We start from the raw sequence: 11379 nt of genomic DNA on the forward strand, positions 1-11379 counted from the left end.
TCAATGAACTCTATAAAAAAATCTACAAGGCCAAAGGATTTACAAGAGAATTCAATCAAACATTTAAAAAACAATCCCAATACTATATAAATTATTTGGGGGAAATATGTGAAGAAAGGATCCTGCAATTTCTTTTTATGATACAAATGTGGTGCTGATACATAAACCAGAAAGAGCCAAAAAGAAAAAGAAAATGATAAACCAATTTCTCTGATGAATATAGATGAAAAATTATGAAAAATATATTAGCAAAGAGGTTACAGCAACCTATTATGAGGACAATAAACCATGACCAGGATGGATTTATACCAGGAATGTAGGGCTGGTTCAATATTAGGAATCCTATCATAATTGACAATAACAAAATTAACAGAAATCAAAGGATTATCTCAATAGATGCAGAAAAATGGTTTTGGCAAAATACAACACCCATTCCTATTAGAAACACTAGACAGTATAGGAATCAATGGAGTTTTCCTTAAAATGATAAGTGCCATCTATGTAAAACCATCAACAAGCATTATATATAACAGGCACAAGCTAGAAGCATTTCCAAAAAGATCAGGTGTGAAATAAGGATTTCCATTGTCAGCACTTTTATTCACATATTGCACTAGAAATGTTAGCTTTAGCAATAAGAAAAGAAAATTGAAGGAATTAAAACAGGCTATGAAGAAACAAAGCCATCACTCTTTGTAGATGATACGATGGTATATTTAGAGAATGATGAAGAATCAAATAAAAACTAATTGAAATAATTAAGAACTTTAGCAAAGTTGTGGGATAGAAAATAAACCAACATAAAACATTGGCATTTCTTCTGGAGAGGAGTATCATACCATCTCAGAATAGAAGTAGGTCTGAAAACAGCAGCACAAAACCCCTGAACCTTGGGACAGTGCACCCTCCAATCTGAAAGCCGTCATACTCTGACCAGAAGCTCAAACATCAAGTAATTGGCTGGATAAATGAGCAGACAGGATAAAAAGGACTCAGACTAAAGAATCTTTCTTTGGAGACAAAGAAGACCAAAACACACAGCCAGAAGAAGTCAACAAAGTCAAAGAGCCTACATCAAAAGCCTCCAAGAAAAATATGAACTGGTCTCAGGCCATGGAAGAGCTCAAAAAAGATTCAGAAAATCAAGCAAGAGAAGTAGAGGAAAAATTGGGAAGAGAAAGGAGAGTCATGCAAGAAAATCATGAAAAACAAGTCAACAACTCTCCAAAGGAGACACAAAAAATACTGAAGAAAATAACAACTTAAAAATAGACTAACCAAAATGACAAAAGAGCTCCAAAAAGCCAATGAGATGAATGCCTTGAAAGGCAGAATTAGCCAAATGGAAAAGGAGGTCCAAAAGCTCACTGGAGAAAATACTGTCTTAAAAGTAGAATGAAGAGGGGGCGGAGCCAAGATGGCCGCATGAAGGCAGCCTCTTACCGGAGCTCTCTCACAAGGTCTGTCAGATTCCCATAAAAAAGTGAATTTGAGCAGATTTGAGAGAGTCAGAAACCGCGAGCAGTCTGCGTGGGGCAAATTTCCAAGCCGGGAGAGTCTGAGGGGCCGGAGGCACGAACCTGCAGGCTCGGAGAGTGCTCGGTGCGGAGCTGCTCCAGACCAAGGCGGAAGCGGCCGGCCAGGAAATCCACGTGGGAGACGGGCTGGGAGAAAGCTGGGCGCCCGAAACCGGCAGAGATCCCCAGGCCTCCCAACACAGAGCTCCCAGATCAAGGAGAAAATACTGAAAGCAGCCAGAAAGAAACAATTGGAGTATTGTGGAAACACAATTAGGATAACACAAGATCTAGAAGCTTCTACATTAAGGGATCAAAGGGCTTGGAATATGATATTCCAGAGGTCAATGGAGCTAGGATTAAAACCTCGAATCACCTACCCAGCAAAACTGAGTATCATGCTCCAAGGCAAAATATGGATTTTCAATAAAATAGAGGACTTTCAAGCTTTCTCAGTGAAAAGACCAGAACTGAATAGAAAATTTGACTTTCAAACATAAGAATCAAGAGAAGCATGAAAAGGTAATCAAGAAACAGAAATTGCAAGGGACTTACTAAAGTTGAACTATTTTGTTTACATTCCTACATGGAAAGAGGACATGGATGATTCATGAGACCTCAGTATTAGGGTAGTTGAAGGGAATATGCATATATATATATATATATATATATATATATATGTTTATGTATATATATATATGTATATAAGTGAATGTGTATGTATGTATATATCTATGTGTATATATATGTGTGACACAGGGTGAGTTGAAGATGAAGGGAAGATATCTAAAAGAAATAAAATGAAATTAAGGGATGAGAGAGCATCATACTGAGAGAGGGAGATAGGGAGAGATAGAATGGGGTGGATTATCTCACATAAATGTGGCAAGAGGAAGCAGTTCTGTGGGAGGAGGGGAGAGGGCAGGTGAGGGGGGAATGAGTGAACCTTGCACTCATCAGATTTGGCCTGAGAAGGGAATACCATACATACTCAGTTGTGTATCTTACCCCACAGGAAAGAAGAGGGAGGAAGAAAAAAAATAAAAGGGGGGGATGATGGAGGGGAGGGCAGATGGGGGTGAAGGTAATCAAAAACAAACACTTTGGAAAGGGGACAGCGTCAAGGGAGAAAATTCAATAAAGCGGGATGGGTTGGGAAGGAGCAAAATGTAGTTAGTCTTTCACAACATGAGTATTATGGAAGGGTTATACGTAATGATACACATGTGGCCTAGGTTGAATTGCTCAACTTCTTAGGGAGGGTGGGTGGGAAGGGAAGAGGGGAGAGAATTTGGAACTCAAAGTTTTAAAATCAGATGTTCAAAAACAAACAAAAAAAAGTTTTTGCATGCAATTAAAAAATAAGATACACAGGCAATGGGGCATAGAAATTTATCTTGCCCTACAAGAAAGGAAGGGAAAAGGAGATGAGAGGGGAGGGGGTGATAGAGGGGAGGGCTGACTGGGGAACAGGGCAACCAGAATATACGCCATCTTGGAGTGGGGGGGAGGGTAGAAATGGGGAGAAAATTTGTAATTCAAACTATTGTGAAAATCAATGCTGAAAACTAAATATGTCAAATAAATAAATTTAAATTTAAAAAAAAATGCAAAAAAAAAATAGACTAACTCAAATGGCAAAAGAGCTCCAAAAAGCCAATGAGGAGAAGAATGCCTTGAAAGGCAGAATTAGCCAAATGGAAAAGGAGGTCCAAAAGACTACTGAAGAAAATACTACTTTAAAAATTAGATTGGAGCAAGTGGAAGCTAGTGACTTTATGAGAAATCAGGATATTATAAAACAGAACCAAAGGAATGAAAAATTGGAAGACAATGTGAAATATCTCCTTGGAAAAACCACTGACCTGGAAAATAGATCCAGGAGAGATAATTTAAAAATTATTGGACTACGTGAAAGCCATGATCAAAAAAAGAGCCTAGACATCATCTTTCAACAAATTATCAAGAAAAACTGCCCTGATATTCTAGAACCAGAAGGTAAAGTAGAAATGGAAAGAATCCACCTATCACCTCTTGAAAAAGATCCCAAAAAGAAAATTCCTAGTAATATTGTTGCCAAATTCCAGAGTTCTCAGGTGAAGGAGAAAATACTGCAAGCAGCCAGAAAGAAACAATTTGAGTATTGTGGAAACACAATCAGGATAACACATTATCTAGCAGCTTCAACATTAAGAGATTGAAGGGCTTGGAATACGGTATTCTGGAGGTCCATGGAGCTAGAATTAAAACCAAGAATCACCTACCCAGGAAAACTGAATCTCATGCTCCAAGGCAAAATATGAATTTTCAATAAAATAGAGAACTTTCAAGCTTTCTCAATGAAAAGACCAGAGCTGAATAGAAAATTTGACTTTCAAACACAAGAATCACAAGACTCATGAAAAGGTAAACAAGAAAGAGAAATCATAAGGGACTTACAAAAGTTGAACTGTTTTGTTTACATTCCTACATGGAAAGATGATGTGTGTAATTCATGAGACCTTTCTCAGTATTAGGGGATTTGAAGGGAATATACATATCACATATATATATATATATATATATATATATATATATATATATATATATATATATATATATATATATACACACACATACACATATATACACACACACACACATATATGTATATACATATATGTATATATGTGTATATATGTGTGTATGTATATATGTATGTATGTATAATATATATGTATATATATATACATGCACACACACACACACACACACATATATATATATATATATATATATATATATATATATATATATATATATATATATACATATATATGTATATATGTATAGACAGAGGGCACAGGGTGAGTTGAATATGAAGGGAGGATTTCCAAAAAAAAAAATAAAAGTAAAGGGTGAGAGAGGAATGTATTGAGAGAGGAAGACAGGGAGAGATAGAATGGGGTAAATTATCTCACATAAAAGTGGCAAGAAGAAGCAGTTCTGTTGGAAGAGAGGAGGGGGCAGTTGACAGGAATTGAGTGAATCTTGCTCTTAATCAGATTTGACTTGAGGAGAAAATAACATACACACTCAATTGCATATTTTACCCCACAGGAATGTAGGGGGAAGAGAATAAAAAACTGGGGATAATAGAAGGGAGGGCAGATTGAGGGAGGAGGTAGTCAAAAGCAAACACTTTTGAAAAGGGACAGGGTCAAAGGAGCAAACTGAGTAAAGGGGGAAATGATAGGATGAAGGAAAATATAGTTAGTCTTTCACAACATGACCATTATGGAAATGTTTTACATAATGATTGTTTCAACAATTCAGCTAGCAGCTGCTGTGGTGGGGTGTAAAACCAACAACAATCAGCTCACAGAACGCCACAAGCCCTGGTTCTTTTGATATGTTTTACTAAGGAAAGCAAAGTTAAGGGGTTAAAAAGCTTACTTGAATCCAGCGTACAAATACCATTCACTTAGTTCAGGGGAAAAAGCCAGCACCCTGAACTTCAGAGGAAACACAAACAAATTGCAAACATCTACAGACACAACAAATACAATACGTAGTTACCAACATCTGAGTTCAGCTGGGGAGCTCATAACAAGACTGGCCCAGAGTCGCACACGCAACTATTGCTGTGGGTCAGAGCTCCGAAAAAAGAAAGCCAACTCCTGGTATTATATCTTTTTCAGGGTCAAGGGTGAGTCACACATGTAACTCACCCACATGACCTAAAATCGTCACAAAAATGTGATTTAAACCTACATGGTCTAAAAGCCTCTGATGTCACAAACATATCACTCAAACCCAGGTAAACCCTTGAGGCAAGGAGGTCAGCACGGACTCCTAATGTAATCAATGAAATAAAGGCCAAACTCTTCAAGAGCACTTGGTTGAATTAAGTGCTAAGAGCCCATTTTGATTGACAATAAAATGGCACATGTACAATCTATATTGAATTGCTTGCCTTCTCAAGGAGGGTAGGTGGGGAGGGAAGAAGGGTGAGAATTTGGAACTCAAAGTTCTAAAAACTAATGTTAAAAACAATTGTTTTTAAATTCAACTGGGAGGGGCGGAGCCAAGATGGCGGCTGGTAAGCAGGGACTAGAGTGAGTTCTGTACCGAATCCCTCCAAAAACCTATAAAAAATGGCTCTGAACCAATTCTAGAATGGCAGAACCCACAGAACAGAAGAGGGAAGCAGGGTTCCAGTCCAGGACAGCCTGGATGATCTCTGGGTGAGGTCTATTCCACACGGAGCTGGGAGGTGGGAGCTGGGAATGGAGTGGAGCAGAGCCCAGCCTGAGCAGCATGGAACAAACAAACTTGGAGTCGGGCGGATGGGGCCCCTAGCGCCCTGAATATGTGAGCTGCGGCAGTTACCAGAGCCCTCGACCCACAAACACCAAAGACTGCGGAGAAGGTTAGTGGGAAAAGCTGCAGGAGTGGAAGGAGTTCGCGGTTCGGCTTCCAGCCCCGGGGGCAGCGGAGGTGGGGCAGCTACAGTTGCTGCTGCTTCTGGCCCCAGGCCCACCTGGTGGGAGGAATTTCGTGACGGATCAGAGCAGGAATGTAACAGCCTGCTGAAGATCTAAGCCCAGCCTGGGCTGGGGGTTCTTGGGGAAGGAGTAGTGCATGTCTGACAGAGCTGGCACCTACGCCCCAAACATGGAACATAGAACTCGTTAGTCTACAAGCAGTCATACCCCAATGAAAAACTCAAGGGTCAAGTTAATTGGTTGGGAATATGGCCAGGCAGCGAAAACACACCCAGATTCAGTCTCAGACTTTGGATTCTTTCTTTGGTGACAAAGAAGACCAAAACATACAGCCTAAAGAAGACAACAAAGTCATAGAGCCTACAACAAAAGCTTCCAAGAAAAACATGAACTGGCCCCAGGCCATAGAAGAACTCAAAAAGGATTTGGAAAAGCAAGTTAGAGAAGTAGAGGAAAAATTGGGAAGAGAATTGAGAAGGATGCAAGAAAACCATGAAAAACAAGTCAATGACTTGCTAAAGGAGACCCAAAAAAATACTGAAAAATACACTGAAGAAAACAACACCTTAAAAACAGACTAACTCAAATGGCAAAAGAGCTCCAAAAAGCCAATGAGGAGAAGAATGCCTTGAAAGGCAGAATTAGCCAAATGGAAAAGGAGGTCCAAAAGACTACTGAAGAAAATACTACTTTAAAAATTAGATTGGAGCAAGTGGAAGCTAGTGACTTTATGAGAAATCAGGATATTATAAAACAGAACCAAAGGAATGAAAAATTGGAAGACAATGTGAAATATCTCCTTGGAAAAACCACTGACCTGGAAAATAGATCCAGGAGAGATAATTTAAAAATTATTGGACTGCCTGAAAGCCATGATCAAAAAAAGAGCCTAGATACCATCTTTCAAGAAATTATCAAGGAGAACTGTCCTGATATTCTAGAGCCACAGGGCAAAATAGAAATTGAAAGAATCCATCGATTGCCTCCTCAAATAGATCCCAAAAAGAAATCTCCTAGGAATATTGTCGCCAAATTCCAGAGCTCCCAGATCAAGGAGAAAATACTGCAAGCAGCCAGAAAGAAACAATTTGAGTATTGTGGAAACCCAATCAGAATAACCCAAGATCTGGCAGCTTCTGCATTAAGAGATCGAAGGGCTTGGAATGCGATATTCCGGAGGTCAATGGAGCTAGGATTAAAACCTAGAATCACCTACCCAGCAAAACTGAGTATCATGTTCCAAGGCAAAATATGGAGTTTCAATAAAATAGAGGACTTTCAAGCTTTCTCAGTGAAAAGACCAGAACTGAATAGAAAATTTGACTTTCAAACACAAGAATCAAAAGAAGCATGAAAAGGTAATCAAGAAACAGAAATTGCAAGGGACTTACTAAAGTTGAACTGTTTTGTTTACATTCCTACATGGAAAGATGATGTGTATGATTCATGAGACCTCAGTATTAGGGTAGTTGAAGGGAATATGCATATATATATATATATATATGTATATGTGTGTATATATATATGTTTATGTATATATATAAGTGAATGTGTATGTATGTATATATCTATGTGTATGTGTATGTATGTGTATATATATATGTATGTGTTTATATGTGTATATATGTTTATATATATATATATTTAAAAGAGAGAGAGCAGACACAGGGTGAGTTGAAGATGAAGGGAAGATATCTAAAAGAAATAAAATGAAATTAAGGGTTGAGAAAGCAACATACTGAGAGAGGGAGATAGGGAGAGATAGAATGGGGTGGATTATCTCGAATAAAGGAGGAAGAGGAAGCAGTTCTGTGGGAGGAGGGGAGAGGGCAGGTGAGGGGGAAATGAGTGAACCTTGCTCTCATCAGATTTGGCCTGAGGGGGAATACCATACATACTCAGTTGTGTATCTTACCCCACAGGAAAGAAGAGGGAGGAAGATAAAAAAAAAATAAAAGGGGGGGATGATGGAGGGGAGGGCAGATGGGGGTGGAGGTAATCAAAACAAACACTTTGGAAAGGGGACAGGGTCAAGGGAGAAAATTCAATAAAGGGGGATGGGTTGGGAAGGAGCAAAATGTAGTTAGCCTTTCACAACATGAGTATTGTGGAAGGGTTATACATAACGATACATGTGTGGCCTAGGTTGAATTGCTTGACTTCTTAGGGAGGGTGGGTGGGAAGGGAAGAGGGGAGAGAATTTGGAACTCAAAGTTTTAAAATGAGATGTTCAAAAAAAATTTTTTGGCATGCTTATAAAAAATAAGATACACAGGCAATGGGGTGTAGAAATTTATCTTGCTCTACAAGAAAGGAAGGGAAAAGGGGATGAGAGGGGAGGGGGGTGATAGAGGGGAGGGCTGACTGGGGAACAGGGCAACCAGAGTATATACCATCTTGGAGTGGGGGGGAGGGTAGAAATGGGGAGAAAATTTGTAATTCAAACTGTTGTGAAAATCAATGCTGAAAACTAAATATGTTAAATAAATAAATTTAAATTTAAAAAAAATAAATTCAACTGGGAAACAAGATATTCAGGCAATGGGGTATAGAAATCTATCTTGCCCTACAAGAAAGTAAGCAGAAAGGGGATGGGGGAGGGGAGGAGTGGGGTGATAAAAAGGAGGACAGACGGGAAAATGGGGCAATCAGAATACATGCCATCTGGTGGGGAGGGTAGAGATGGGGAGAAAATTTGTAATTCCAAATCTTTTGGAAATGAATGTTGAAAACTAAAAATAAATCAAAATAAATTTAAAGAAAACCTAGTTGGTACTGTCTAAGAAATCGACTGGTGGATCAGTGTTAGGCACACAAGACAAAATTATCAATGACTATAGCAATCTACTAATTGATAGACCCAAAGACTTATGCTTCTGGGATAAGAACTCATTATTTGACAGGAACTGTTGGGTAAACTGGAAAATAGTATGGTAGTAATTAGGCATTGACCTTCCTATTGTGCCATATACCAAGATAAAATCAAAATGTGGATATGATTTAGACGTGAAAAGTGACACCATAAGCAAATTAGAAGAGCAAGAAATAGTCTAACAGTAAGATAGATGGGGAGAGGAATAATTCAAGACCAAACAAATATAGAGAGCATTACAAAATATGAAAGATAATTTTGATTATATAAAATTAAAAAGATTGTGTGCAAACAAAGCTAATGTATCCAAGCTTAGAAGGGAAGCAGAAATCTAGGAAACAATTTTTAATTCCAGTGTCTCTGATAAAGGCATCATCTCTAAAATATGTAGAGAACTGAGTCAAATTTGTAACAATAGTAGTCATTCCCCAATTGATAAATGGCCAAAGGACAGGCAGTTTTCTGATAAAGTAATTAAAGTTCTCTATAGTTATATTTCAAAATGCTCTAAATCCCTATGGATTAGAGAAATGCAGTTGAAAACAACTTGGAAACCCCACCCCACATCTAGCAGCATAGCTAATATTGTGAAATTTTGTAGGGGATGTGGGAAAATTTAGACTATAATGCTCTGTTGGTGAAGTTGTATACTGATTTAACCATTATGTAAAACAATTTGAAACTATGCCCATAAGGCCTATAAAACCATGCACACATAATCTTTTACCAAGTGATACTGCTACTAGGTTTGTATAATGAAAAAAGGAAAAAGGAAAAGGACCTATGTATACAAAAATACTTATAACAGCTCTTTCTGTGGTGGCAGAGTTGGAAATTGAAGGGATGTCTATTACCTGGGAAATGGCTGAACAAGTTGTTGGTGATTGTAGTGGAATATTATTTTGCTGTGGGCAAAGACAGGCAGTATCCTCTCAGAAAAAAAAAAAAAGCCTGAAAAGACTTATGTGAACCAATGAAAGTGAAGTGAGCAGAACCAGGGAAACGTATACAGTAACAGCAACATTTTATGATAATCAACTGTGAATTACTTGGCTATTCTCAGAAATATAATGATCCAAACAATCCCGAAGGATTTATGGTGAAGAATGCTCTCTATCTCCAGTGAAAGACCTAATGGAATATGAAATTGGATAGAAGCATACTTTTTTTGCTTTCTCTATTTTTTTAAATTTTTATTGTTGTTTTCTTTCCCAACATGATTAACATGGAAATATGTTTTATATGACCACACATGTATAACATATGTCAAATTGCTTGCTTTCTCATAAAAGATGGGGTAGGGGAGAGAGGAAAAGAGAATTTAGAACTCAATTTTTTTTTAAAAAAATGAATGTTAAATATTGCTTTTTCATGTAATTGGAGGAAAATAAATTATTAAACTAAAAAAGAGTATCTGCCTTACTACCAGTTCCTATCCCTATCCTCAGACGCTTCAGTCATCTAAGAAATTCACCAGTGTCACTTCCAAGAAAAAAATGTTTCCTGGTATTTAAACAAAAACTGGTAACCCTTACCAAACTCTCTGTTTTGGATGAGAATAGCTTGTTACCAAGGCAAAGGGGTCTCACCTAGCTCCAAATAGTGTCGATGTTTATGACTGTCAATATGTGCCCTGGGCAGAAAATTCAACTGACAAACAAGATAATTGTTTTATTAGTCCAAAGTCCACATCTTCACTCTCTTAGCCCGTACACAACTTCACTTAAGAGAACAGTAAAATTTACTTCCTACATGAGAGTTCAACCTTTGTTCCTGGAGCAGTTTCCTTCTGAGAAGCAGAATGATCCTAACAGAGATCAACCCCTGCTTATTTTGGGGGTGTCCCCCTTGTGTTCTCCTCAGCATTGACTGAATCTCCTCTAGCCATAGTCTTCTTCCCTACATCCCTTCCTGCTTCCTGTTATCATTCTATGAGCGCTGTCTACTTACACCTGGTAAGTAGGAAATGTAAACTGATTGGTAGGATGGAATTACATATCCTAGAAGAGGCATATGTATGTCTATGGTGGGGGGTGAGTAGAGTCATCTGGATCTGTCATTTTATTGTCTTTAGGAACTTCTAGCATGAAAACAAATGCCAATTTATTTCGACATTTGTATGTTATATTTTTATAGTGTTGCCATCAATTTGCTACCCTGAGTTTAAATAACTTGACCATGATTACATAGTTATTATGTGTGCATTTATTACATACATGTATGTATGTGTCTAACACATATGTACATTATGTATGTATTATGTGTGTATGCAATAGTAGCCTTCTCCTAGGGCAAGGTGGGGTGGGAAGGAAAAAAAATTAAAAAATACATAGCAGAGAAGAAAATAAAACTTAGAAGGAAGCACAGAAAAAGTAGAGAGGCTTTGAAAACAAGGTGTTTATTACATGTTTTTTTTAAGAAGTACATTGTATGATATAAAAATCCATGGTTTTATGTTGGATACTCTTCTCATATTGTGCTGTAGATGGAAATTTTTCTTTTT

The sequence above is a fragment of the Trichosurus vulpecula genome, chromosome 3, assembly GCF_011100635.1.
Source record: "Trichosurus vulpecula isolate mTriVul1 chromosome 3, mTriVul1.pri, whole genome shotgun sequence".
Taxonomy (NCBI): Eukaryota; Metazoa; Chordata; class Mammalia; order Diprotodontia; family Phalangeridae; genus Trichosurus; species Trichosurus vulpecula.